Source organism: Rosa chinensis, chromosome 6, assembly GCF_002994745.2.
Source record: "Rosa chinensis cultivar Old Blush chromosome 6, RchiOBHm-V2, whole genome shotgun sequence".
NCBI lineage: Eukaryota > Viridiplantae > Streptophyta > Magnoliopsida > Rosales > Rosaceae > Rosa > Rosa chinensis.
This window is the reverse complement of record NC_037093.1, coordinates 62,883,970-62,896,741: the sequence shown is the minus strand read 5'-3', so window position 1 is coordinate 62,896,741 and position 12,772 is coordinate 62,883,970. Positions and strand designations below refer to the sequence as shown.

Sequence of the window (12,772 nt, the reverse complement as noted above, 5' to 3'; positions counted from 1 at the left end):
AATGAATTCTGGTCTCCTCTGCTTCGGGTTCACAGTACGTAGTGTCTTTATGTTTCTGCTTTAACCGCTGCAAATTTAGATTAGATTAGATTGGGCGGTTCTGGAGAGTGCATGAGAGTTGAGAATAGTGCCGTAAATTTTTATGTTCAGGTCTCAACTATTCTCTGCTCTGTTCTTAAAGTCTCAGCGAATTATAATAGTCCGTCTTGAATGCAGGACCTCATCATTTTGGAAAATATCTCTTACCGGCCTCTTCCCATGAAGGTGGAATCCAAGTCAATACAAGGTGCGCTTGTCAAGACACAAGGGGCCAATCCGCCAATGGATTCTACTGCTGAACTGATATTTTTTATAATATATATGCATCTATGATCCTTGACCATAGAAAGAGAAATGCAACTGCAATCTGGGGGAGGTTGATGGTGTCTAGTTGTTTTTGGTTTTTTTTTTATGGCGAATCTAGTTGTTTTTGTTTGGGAGGTGCTATTGGACCCTTTACCCAAATCAACGTCTTTACGAGCTTAAGTTAATTAGCACGTTACAAGCTTCAGTTAACTAGCACGTTCACTTGGGCCTAATCTGAACTTGCAAAGAACAATTAGCAATCCGATATCCATAGAACAGAATTCCAAATGAACCTCTCAGTCTGTCAAAACTTGAAGCCCAAAACCCAATTGCAAAGCTCCAAGGCCTGGCCCAAAAACAAGTCAAATATTTGATCTGAATGCCTCAGGCCCTCAAGGGATGTCCTCTAGCTCCTCTGCAGAAAGAAAAGGAGAGCCAATTCTGCCGGGTGGAATTAGGGTTATGGTAGCTAGGATGTGTCTAAGTTTATCAGAAATTGTGTCAATGAGAAGCTTAAAGAATGCACACTGACTAGTATGTGCAGGATGACTCGTCTGATTTAAGTTCTAATGAAGTAATGATCATCAAAGTGATTACAATTTGCACGAATCAGCTAGAACTATTAATCCAATCAGCCTAATGTATGATGTAGTGGGGACTGGGGAGGGAAAGCCAGCTTTATGCAACTTTGATATTTGACCATGTGAGTCACTTCTTGTTTACTTCTAGTCTTCCAATGATTGAGATTACTGCTCGTTCTCATGCGTTTAATACCGTTTATAACCCATGTAACAGTATAGTGCAAGAAGTTTTCAGTTTTGACTAGAGTGAATGACTACGACATAGCTACAAGACATTAGACGTGTTTGTAGAAAGGGAAATTGGTCCAAATGGTACTTGAATTATTGCTCCTTATAAATTTCAGTACCTTAAGTTTTGAAAATATGAGAACCGTACCTGAGATTTTGACTCCAACCGAACTTTGGTACTTAGAACCGTTAGCTCAGTTACAAAGTCTGTCAACTGATAATTTTTGAAGTGCACATTCGTCCTTGCGTATCTTATTTAACTTTTTTTTTCTCTATGCATTTTTCCCCTCTCTCTCTCTCTCTCTCTCTCTCTCTCTCTCTCTCTCTCTCTCTCCTCTGTAACTCCGGCCATCTCTCGAGTCTGGCCACCTAGAAGCGAACCGCAACTACCATTGGCTTCCTCTCCTCCTCCTGGACACGCCTGCGGTGGTAGCTCGCTGAGTCTTGGCCAGAAAATGAAGAACCAAGCCATGGAAGTTCACTGTAGCAGATTGAGGTCAACGCCAGTTTCTCCCGATTCCGGCCGGCCACCACAGACGACAAATCTTGGTCCATTAGAAGCGCCTTGAGACGTAGATGATGCTCCCCAAGTCTTTTGCAGCGATTTGAAGTGTGGAGGAAGAAAGCATAATTGGAAAATTTCACTGTACTTTGGGTTGCTTAATTGTTCGACCACTTCGAGGACATGAGGAGGAATCACACGGGGAAACTTCGAATAAATGGCAAGTTTAGCCGTATACTGTGAGTGGACTTTTATTTTAAAATATGATGCATGAGTTTATTTATCTAATTAATGCTCTATTTAATTATCATATTACATTTCGAGCATATGATTTGATCTTGGAATTTGATATCAATTTATCTCATGGATTTACTTGAATTGATGATCTTCGAAAATTGATTTTCTATCTCGATTATGATTTGGGAAATAGAATTGTGATTCAAATTATTGTTTTAAATTATCGAGCATATTAATCGGATCTAAATATTTATTTGTTATATCATTGGATTTTCGAATTGAAGTTTGCTACGCTCGATTTTAAATTTGTGATTTATCGAAGAATATTTTATGAGGAGAATTCTGGAAATTTATATTATACTTTATTAGTCAATGTGGAGTTTTATGGATTAGTATTGGAAGTGAGATTTTCGAGAAAAATATTTATATATCTTATTTCTCGCCTATTTGTTATGATTTTGAGAATATTTTGGCGTGCGGGGCCACGTCATTGGAATATACTTATTTTTTTCTCGTGAGATATTAGGGAAGCGTTATGGATTTATGGATTTACTGGGTTTCGATTGTTTTCCTTACCATACTCAGGTCGTTCGGATTATGTCTCCTCCTCGCTTACTTTGTGTTTGTGAGTGGCAATCGAGGTGATTTATTCTCCTCCTCACGTGAGTGGTAGTCGAGGTTATTAGTTATCCTCCTCACACAATCTATGTGTGAGTGGCAGTCGAGGATAAAGCCTAAGGGGCTCCTTTACCCGTATGGTGATATTTCTTCCTCATATCCTATTATTACTTGACTAGAGTGGATAGTCCGATGTCTCTTAACCAACGGGGCTGGTATATTTTCAAGGGATTTTTGAGTTTAAAGAAATATGTTTTATAAACATTACATGCATCGAGGTTTTATAAATTTAAATAAGTGGGAAAGTATTCAAGTTTGCTTCATTTAAATCATCTTAATTATTTATTTTTGTCCACTCACACTACCGTGTTTTTCAATATTTTTCCCCTGGGCCATTCGGTTTCAAATGCCCAGTTTGCAGGCTAGATTAGTTGAGGTCGGGCATACATGGAGTTGATGCATAGTTGTCACTGCTTCCGCATTGTAGGATTTATCGATCTTTTATCCTCTTTACTTTTTATTCTATTACACCTGTTTTAGAATTGCTCTGATAACCGTGGAATTAATGTTGTTAAGTTGGAAATTGTGTAATGTGAATTGGAAAATGTTGTGATTTGGGGAGCAGGGTGGCTCCAGGAGAATAAAGATGGATGGTTTAGAAGTTTAAATATCTTTCTACAGGTTTTGGATAGTCCATTTTTAGGGGAAGTTCAGCCAAATTTTTGGTAGAATTTTTTTTAAGGTGGGCCCAGCAGGGCCACTTTGGATTTCAGGATGAAATCTGGGGCGGGTCCTGTCAGTTAGGGTTTTTGAATTGGATCAGAAACTGGGATCGCATTGAGGAAAAACCCTAAGATTATCTCCAACTGCGCCTCCGTCTTGGAAGGAGTACGAGATCGACCTCAAGGAGTGCCGCCCCAATTTCTCTTCAGTCAAATTTTTTCTTTTGCATTCACTGTCCAAAAAAAAAAAAAACCCTTTCAATTATCTGAAGAAGAACAACTCGGGGAAAAAAGGGTAAATTGGTCATTTTAATTTTAAAATTGCTAGCTAGCAAACTCCGTAACGGAGCTAACGGCCCTAAATACTAAAGTTCGGTCGGGGTTAGAATCTCAAGTACCATTATGATATTTTCAAAACTCGAGGTACCGAAATTTATAAGGAGTTCAGGTACCATTTGGACCAATTTCCCTTGTAGAAATTGTAAATAAAAATGTTGTCTTCAATTTAGTATTGCTGTAATTTGAATAGGAAGGAAGAAAAAAAACTTTTGCCTTTTTACATATATGATAGTTGCCTGTAAATTGGCAGCAAGCAAGCATTTGATAAGCATATAAAGAACTTGTGGGTTGTGCAAGAAAGTGATAGAAAATAGTGCTTTAATGAAAACTCTTGTAGGTGATGTTTAAGTATATTGGTATTGAGAGAGATTGATGAGAGAAGTGTTTTTCATTATAGAGAATAGGAGCCCTATATATAGGGATTACAAAGTGCATAATCTAATGTTACAAGGAATACCAATCCGTGTAGGATTGGGAAATCTAGAACCTTCTCTCCTATTCCTATTCCTAGTTTGATAAGGCACACTAAACTTGATTTTCCTTCAACACTCCCCCTTGTGCCGCTCAAACTTGGTGGTGACGCTTCATCCGTTGCCTCGTTAAAAACCTTGCCAGGTAACAAAAACCCTGTGGGACAAAAATAATCCTGGTCGAAGGACAAAAAGAGCACAACACGTCCTTCACTCTTCGAGATCGAACATGTAGACATCATAACTCCCCCTGATGTCGATATCTCCCCCTGATTGCTACAATCGTGGGAGTTCGGATAACTTTCTCAATCCGATGCTCTTCACATGTTTCTCGAAGGTGGATTTAGGTAACGACTTAGTGAATAAGTCCGCTACATTATCCTCTTATCGGATTTGATTCACTTCAATCTTTAGAAGTGATTGTTGTTGCTGATTATAAAAGAACTTAGGCGATATATGCTTGGTGTTGTCGCCCTTGATGAAACCTAACTTCATTTGTTCAATACAAGCTGCATTATCCTCATAAATGCATGTAGGGTCATCTGTGGTAGACTTCAAACCACAACTTCCTTGAATGTGTCGAATTACAGACCTTAACCATACACATTCACGTACAGCTTCATGTAGAGCAATAATCTCTGCATGATTTGAGGAAGTAGCAACAAGGGTCTGTTTCGTAGACCTCCAAGATATCGCAGTGCTTCCCATGGTAAAGACATAACCTGTTTGGGAGCGACCTTTGTGAGGGTCAGAGAGGTACCCTGCATCAGCAAAGCCCATCAAGACATCATTGTCGTTTTGATGGAGGGAGATAGGAGGACGCCGGCCACCATGAGCGGCGGCGGCGCCGGCGCCGGCAACATGGCCGACGGCCATTCCATGGACGGGGGCGTTTTGCCTTTTTGGGTCCGATCCCAATTTTCCGTCATTCCTTTTCTCTCTGTAGGGATAGAATAGGCCCATATCAATCGTACCTCTTAGGTATCGAAAGATGGTCTTTACACCAATCCAATGGCGGCGTGTTGGCGCAGAGCTGTGTCGAGCTAACAAGTTCACTGCGAATGAGATATCCGGTCTTGTGCATTGAGCTAAGTACAATAATGCGCCTATTGCACTTAAATAGGGCACTTCGGCCTCTAGGGGTTCTTCGTCCTCATCCCTTGGACGAAACGGATCTTTTCCGGGCTCAAGACTACGGCCGATCATGGGAGTACTTGCAGGCTTTGCTTTATCTTCATTAAAGCGCCTTAGAATTTTCTGAGTATATGCAGACTGATGGATCAAGATTCCATCACTACGGTGCTCGAGTTCTAAACCGAGACAAAACCGTGTTTTCCCAAGATCTTTCATCTCAAATTCGGATTTCAAGTAATTAGCAGTTTCCTTTAACTCATCTAGAGTTCCAATTAGGTTCATGTCATCGACATAAACTGCTACGATTGCAAATCCGGAACTTGTTCTTTTAATGAACACGCATGGGCATATTTCATTGTTAATATATCCCTTCCCAATCAAGTAGTCACTTAGACGGTTATACCACATCCGTCCGGATTGTTTTAATCCATATAGTGAGCGTTTTAATCTTATTGAAAACGCGCTCCGTGGTTTAGAGCCACTTGATTTGGGTAATTGAAGTCCATCTGGAACCTTCATATATATCTCTGAATCTAGATCCCCATAGAGATATGCTGTAACCACATCCATAAGCTGCATGTCAAGTTTTTCGGAAACTACCAAACTGACAAGGTAGCGGAACGTTATAACGTCCATTACGGGAGAATATGTCTCCTCGTAGTCAATTCCAGGGCGTTGTGAGAAACCTTGCGCCACAAGGCGGGCTTTGTATCTAACAACCTCGTTTTTCTCATTACGCTTTCTAACAAAGACCCATTTATGGCCAACAGGCTTTACACTTGGGGGTGTCTGCGTTACAGGCCCAAATACCTGTCTCTTTGTTAGTGAATCCAATTCAACCTGGATTGCATCTTTCCATTTAGGCCAATCCGCTCTTTGTTGACATTCTTCAACAGAGCGAGGTTCGATATCATCATATTCTATAATTCCTTTTGCAATATGATATGCAAATGCATCATCAATCGCCATAGAATTTCTATCCATCATCTCATGTACACTAGTGTAATTTATGGAGATCTCTCTATTCTCTGGAGTTGGTTCTGACATTGGAGCGTCCCCCAATGATGTCTCTTGGACATAACCATAATCCGGAATATTCTCATGAGATGGATTATTTATATCGATGATTAATGGATTATTCTGTGCCAAACTCGCTTTCTTTCTTGGGCGAGAATCCATCGAACCTATAGGCCTCCCGCGCTTCCTGGCAGGAGCCATGGGCCTAGCCACAACGTCACCATCACTGTGAGAGGGGACGTTGGCGCCATGCTCAAATCCTCTTGAGTTAGCGTCATGTCCTCTAGTTTTAGGGACATCAATCCTTGCAGGCACGTTTGCAGCAGGTATGTGTGATCTCGTCACTTTAGCGATATCAGAAAACGCATCAGGCATCGATTCTGCTACGTTCTGAAGATCGAGAATTCTCCGCACTTCAATTTCGGACTGTGCGGTTCGGGGATCAAGATGAGACAGAGTGGGGACAGACCACGACAATTCCGGTCGTTCCTGTTGAACATTGATGTTCTTATCTCCCCCTAACGATGGGAAGACTGTCTCATCGAAGTGACAATCCGCAAATCTAGCGGTAAAGAGATCGCCTGTCAAGGGTTCTATGTAGCGGATAATCGTTGGAGAATCATATCCAACATAAAGGCCTAATCGTCTTTGAGGACCCATTTTGGTGCGCTGTGGCGGCGCAATAGGCACATAGACCGCACACCCAAATATGCGTAAGTGTGAGACATCAGGCTCATACCCAGTAACCATCTGGGACGCAGAGAAGGGTTGGGTGGCAGTGGGCCTCAGACGAATAAGCACAGCTGCATGCAATATTGCATAGCCCCAAGCAGAAATAGGGAGATTGGTGCGCATCACCAATGCTCGAGCAACCATTTGTAGTCGTTTAATGGTGGCTTCTGCGAGACCATTTTGGGTATGAACATGAGGAACAGGATGTTCAACATCAATCCCAATGGACATGCAATAATCATCAAAAGTCTTTGATGTAAACTCCCCAGCATTGTCTAATCTTATAGACTTAATGGGATGATCAGGGTGGTGAGCCCGTAACTTAATTATTTGTGCTAGGAGTTTAGCAAATGCAGCGTTCCTTGTGGACAATAGCATGACATGTGACCAGCGTGTCGATGCATCAACCAACACCATAAAATATCTAAATGGTCCGCATGGTGGTTGAATAGGTCCACAAATATCACCTTGGATTCTTTGCAAGAATGGTATATTTTCTTTGGTGTCCTTTGCATAGGATGGTCTCGATCCTAACTTTGCTAAAGAGCAGGCTTTGCAGAACGAATAATGGGCTTTAGAAATAACCAATGAGGATTTTGGTTGAGCCATGAAGTCACTTTTGACTTTAGAAGCAGAAATTGGAGTCAGGGGAGCAGGGGTGGCGTCAAAGCCACCCTGGAGCCGCAGGGGGATGGCGGCGCCGGCTAGTGGTGGCCGGACTTGAAGGGGGAAGGCGCCGTGAGGCGCAGGTGCTCTTCCTTGATCCAAATGTCGATTTTTACTTCCTTTCGTTCTGAAAAAGGGATGTCCGTGTGAAGTCTTTAATATACGGATCATCATGTCACGACCTGGGTGTCCCAAACGGTCGTGCCAAAGCCTATATGTGTCGGAATCCCATAAATCATCTCTCATGACATGGTTGGATTCAATGACTCGAATAGTGGTTGCATACAACCCACTAGAGCGACACATAAGTTTCTCTAAGACTCGTTTATGTCCGTAGTCATTAGAGGTGATGCAAAGGAACTCTTGTCCATTCTCACAATGTGTTTCCACATGAAAACCATTGGCTCTTATATCTTTGAAGCTCAATAGGGTTCTTCCTGCCCTAGGAGCATAAAGAGCTTCGGTGACATTCAAAGTAGTGCCATTAGGCAACATAAATTGAGCTGGTCCTCGACCATGAATCAATTGAGATGGTCCAGCCATCGTAGTCACAGAAGATCGAGTAGGCGCCATCCATAGGAATAGCTGCCTGTTTCGAAGGATGGTATGTGTAGTGGCACTATCCACGAGGCATTCGAGCTCTCCGGGAAACATACTGAAAAATAATAAAGTTCGAATTTAGAATATGTCCAAGACATTTGAATAAAATAAGTCGATACTTTATTAATGATAGCCAATGATTACATCAAAGTTTCTTGACTAAAATCTAATCCAATATAAAATCAAATAGTAGACAAATCGTAGTCACTTAATCCGTTCGGTAATTTCAATTTTGTTGTGACCAGGTAAGGTAAGGTGAGATTTTGGTGGAGAGTTGCTCACTTTTAAAACCGTTCTCTCAGATCAAACCTTGCCTAGACATCACAAGTACTCTTGAGTACGCCTAGAGGGAAAAAGTTAATACAATAAGTCATGTTATTGATTTAAGGCATAATTGCCATTACATGATTCTTGGAAAAAATAAAGGACTATACTAATCAAAATCTGCAGCATCCTTGTGCAATTCTTTGTCAGATTTAAAGTCCGCTATGGTGAGATTGGCGTGTGCATCATCACCTTCTTCTTCTACATCTTCGGCAAGATAGGTCTCATGTTCTCGAAATTCCCTATATGCCTTGTAATGTGCAGCTAATTGTTTGCTTGCATTACATTGCTTGAACCAATGTTCAATAGATCCACATCTATGGCATGCATCATTACGATTTCCTCCCTTGAATTGAGATGCATCTTGTGCATGAGGACGAGATTGGCGTCCGTGTTGGACATTGGCGCCACCCCTATGGCCGGCGGCCTTGTGTCCCCCTCTCCCACGTTGGCTTTTGTTGCCACGTGTTCCCGCTCCATTGTGGCGGTTTCCTTCCTTTGTAGGGCGGTTATATGGACCAAAACGTCCGTTATGTCCCTTATTGTTAGGGTTCCGCTCCTTGCGCCCTCCTTTGGGTGCATGATTATAATTCGCCTCCTGAACGCTCTTAGTTCCGATAGGCCTTGAATTATAATTCTTCACGAGGATATTATCATGCTTTTCAGCTACAGACATAATAGTAATGAGCTGATGAAATCTCGTGATCCGTCTAGTATCGAATTCCGTTCGATATTGCTTTGAGAGCAAAATTGCTGAGACGGGGAAGGTGGAGAGAGTTTTCTCAATTAGTTCTTGCTCTGTGACGGGTTGTCCACAGAACCCCAACATGGTTTTGAGGCGTAGAACTTCTGAATTATATTCAGCTACAGACTTGAAGTCGGCGAATCGTAGATTGCCCCATTGAACTTTCAAGTCAGGGAGGAGGGTATCCTTGATATTACCAAATCGCTCTTCTAGCGCGACCCATAATTCTCTAGCATCCTTGATTGCCATGTACTCCAGTCGGAGTGATTTATCCATGTGGCGCCTCATCAAGATGAGGGCGGTGGCATTGTTCGTAGCCGTACGCTCAAATATGAGAGTAGGATTAGGAGCTTGAATTAAGGGTAGGATCCCTTTTGAAGTGAGATGGTGCTCAACATCCGTGGCCCAACTATGATATTCCGAGCCAGTTGAGGTAAGTGCAGGAAAGTCAAGTTTCGACATCCTGAAATAAGAAGAAGAAATATATTAGTTTCGGAGTTAAAACTTCCACGACAACTAAATATTTAAGATTTCCGAGCTATGCTACCAAGAAATCGATTTCCAAGAAAATTGGATTAGACCGAAACAATGATGTTTATTAGGTCATAAATCGATGCTTGCGGACGCTCTTAGTCCGAAGTCTTACGAACGCTCTTAGTTCGTTAATTGCGTGAATCCCCACGATTCCGCTTTTCAATGATCGAACCCACGTTATAAGAAAGGTGGGATGTAGAAGAAGGGAGGTTTTCAAGTCCCCGAGAAAAGAATAAGAAATATAAATTCCGAATTATAGGAACTTCAAAAACTTACTCATTTGAATACTTACTTGTATTTGGATCACGCGCGTGTCGATGCAGGCGTGATGGAGCGAAGCAATCCTAGTAGAGGCGTGCAGTGAATGCGGGGCAGCAGGGGCTGCGGTGGTAGTAGTGGTGCAGGAGCAGCGGAGGCAAACTGCAGGAGCAGCAGCAGTGGTGTAGGGCTGCAGGTGCACGGGTGAGTAGGTGGGGCAGCAGCGTGCGCAGGTGTGCGTAGGGAAGCAGGGTGCGCAGGTGTGTGCGGGGCAGCAGCGGGCGCAGGTGTGCGCAGGTGTGCGTGCGGGGACGCTGCAGGGGCAGCGTGGGGTGGACGCACGGGCGCGGGGCTGCAGGGCAGCGAACTGGGCGCGGGGGCTCGCTGGCAGGTAGGCAGGTCGAGAGGGCTGCAGGAGTAGGCGGGCTAGCAAGGGGCTAGGTGCTGCAGGGGCAGTAGGCACGCAGGTAGGCAGAGAATTGCAGGCAAGTGCGTGCGGCAGATTTCGGTGAGAAGAATTTCTTTTAGGGTTTTTAGTTTTCTGTTTTTGTGGCTAGAGTCGTGCTGATAACGTGTTTAAGTATATTGGTATTGAGAGAGATTGATGAGAGAAGTGTTTTTCATTATAGAGAATAGGAGCCCTATATATAGGGATTACAAAGTGCATAATCTAATGTTACAAGGAATACCAATCCGTGTAGGATTGGGAAATCTAGAACCTTCTCTCCTATTCCTATTCCTAGTTTGATAAGGCACACTAAACTTGATTTTCCTTCAACAGGTGAGATATTGTGTTCTTAGGTATTCCGTAAGTGAGGTATATATACAAAGGTTTTTAGATCTAGCTATATCGATCGTGTACTGGTTTTAACTTTTAACCTCAAGCCTGAACCCAGTTGCAAAGCTCCTAGATCTGGCCCAACAAGAAGTCAATATATTCTAGGAGTTCAGCGTTTGGAACTTTGGATTAAATCTATTCTTTAGTGCACTATTGATCTGAAGGATTAAGGCTGCCCCCTCTGCAAACAGAAAGAAAGAGTTAAGAGTACCAATGCGAAGTGGAATGCTCAATAAGTAGTAATCAATTTCGAGTGTTTTGTTTCCAGCAAACTATCTTTTAGTTTTTGAGCTTCAACTGTTAGCATAATATTAAGCTCAAAATACTAATTTTATCATGATCACTGTACATAAGTGACATGTCTCTATGATATCAATGACACCTTTATATCAATGATATCGTCATTTCTCCTAAAAAAAAACTAGGATTCTTGGAAATGCTATTGTTTTCTTGTGGAAGGTCTTCATGTATTGTTTTAAGATTTGCATTTTATGGTAGGACGTGTCTCTAAGTTTACGAGTGATTATGGTCGGTGAGAAGCCTATAACTGCCTAGCTGCCTAAGAATGCGTCCCTACATAGTATGTGCGGAATGACTCATCTAATTCTGAATCTTAATAATCATCAAAGTTATAACAATTTGCTGGACTTAGCTAGAAGTATTTAATCTAATCATATGCAAATTTCTAGTTCTATTTTGACGGACACGGAAGACCGGAATGTGTTTACCATTGTCTAATGTATTATGCAGTAGGAGGGAAAGCCAGCCTTACATGAGCAACTCTGATATGCGAGTCCCTTCTTGTTTACTTCCAGTATTCCAATGTGGGTTTGAAAATCCTGACTAGGCCAACAATGTGGACTCAGTCCCCACTCCCTAGTATATGGAATCAGATGACCAAGGAATGTAGAATATGTTATCACAGAGCTTGAAGGTAGATGAAAAGACAACCCATTTATTTATAGTTCCTGCAAATGTCAGCAGATGGCGATGTGCCGTTTGCCTACAGATTTTTATTGAACATGGTTCAAGTAAATTTACAGATTTTGAACACCGATTGATCCTTGGAACCGGCCGTTGATCCTTGAAATAGTAATTGGATCACTTGCCAATTACGCCTTTATATGATAGTTTGGTACAAACTACAAAGTAGAGGTTGTATAGCAGGTCGGGGGCATCCTATAAAATTGAAACGAAACTAGAGGTCGTATGTATGAAGAAACATTGTAGGTCCAGTCTTCAATCTTTAGTGGTAAGATTGATTGATCTTCACCTTTTGAATTGAACGGACAGATTCAACGCCGTGTAACTTGTTCAACATAAGAGAGCTATGTCTTAAGTTGCACTGCCAGTACGCGACGGATAATAAGGTGATGAGAGTGCGCATTGTCCCACATCAAGAAAGAAGCAAAGCACTGGTCGAACTCAAGGTATAAAAAAGGGAAGCTTGGGCCTTAACAAGCATGATCCTTCAGGCAGAAACGGGATATGATGAGTGGTCAATATCGCACTATGCGAGATGGGTGTCCGCCCCTGCCTGGTTACGACAATTGGGCATCCTCATCTTAACCATCTGATCCCAACTCTTTAAATAAGTTGTAAATTTTGCTGTTGTTTATGATTAAAACAAAATGAACAGTTTTTGTTTCTTACAATTAGGTATAACAATTTCTTAATGAAATTGTTGATTCCTCAAAAGGGCCTAAACATTTTTATTTCTCGCAGTTCACAGCTAATTTATATATCAAAGAAAAAAAACAGGGAGGGCTAGAAGTGTTTTCTTCTCTACCCACAGTTATGCAAGTCAGAGAACCCGTCAACTGAGAGGGCAAACCGAGAAATGTTCTTAAAAACCACTCACTAAATTTTTCAAACATGTTCT

At 41.9% G+C, this 12,772-nt stretch overlaps 1 non-coding gene across 1 annotated transcript; it reads left to right on the top strand.

Moving 5' to 3' along the window:
* Positions 1 to 12,373: 12,373 nt before the first annotated feature.
* Positions 12,374 to 12,471, top strand: LOC112174902. The gene has a single exon (XR_002926214.1). It is a non-coding gene; the product is annotated as a small nucleolar RNA Z279/snoR105/snoR108 (small nucleolar RNA).
* The last annotated feature ends 301 nt before the right edge of the window (positions 12,472 to 12,772 follow it).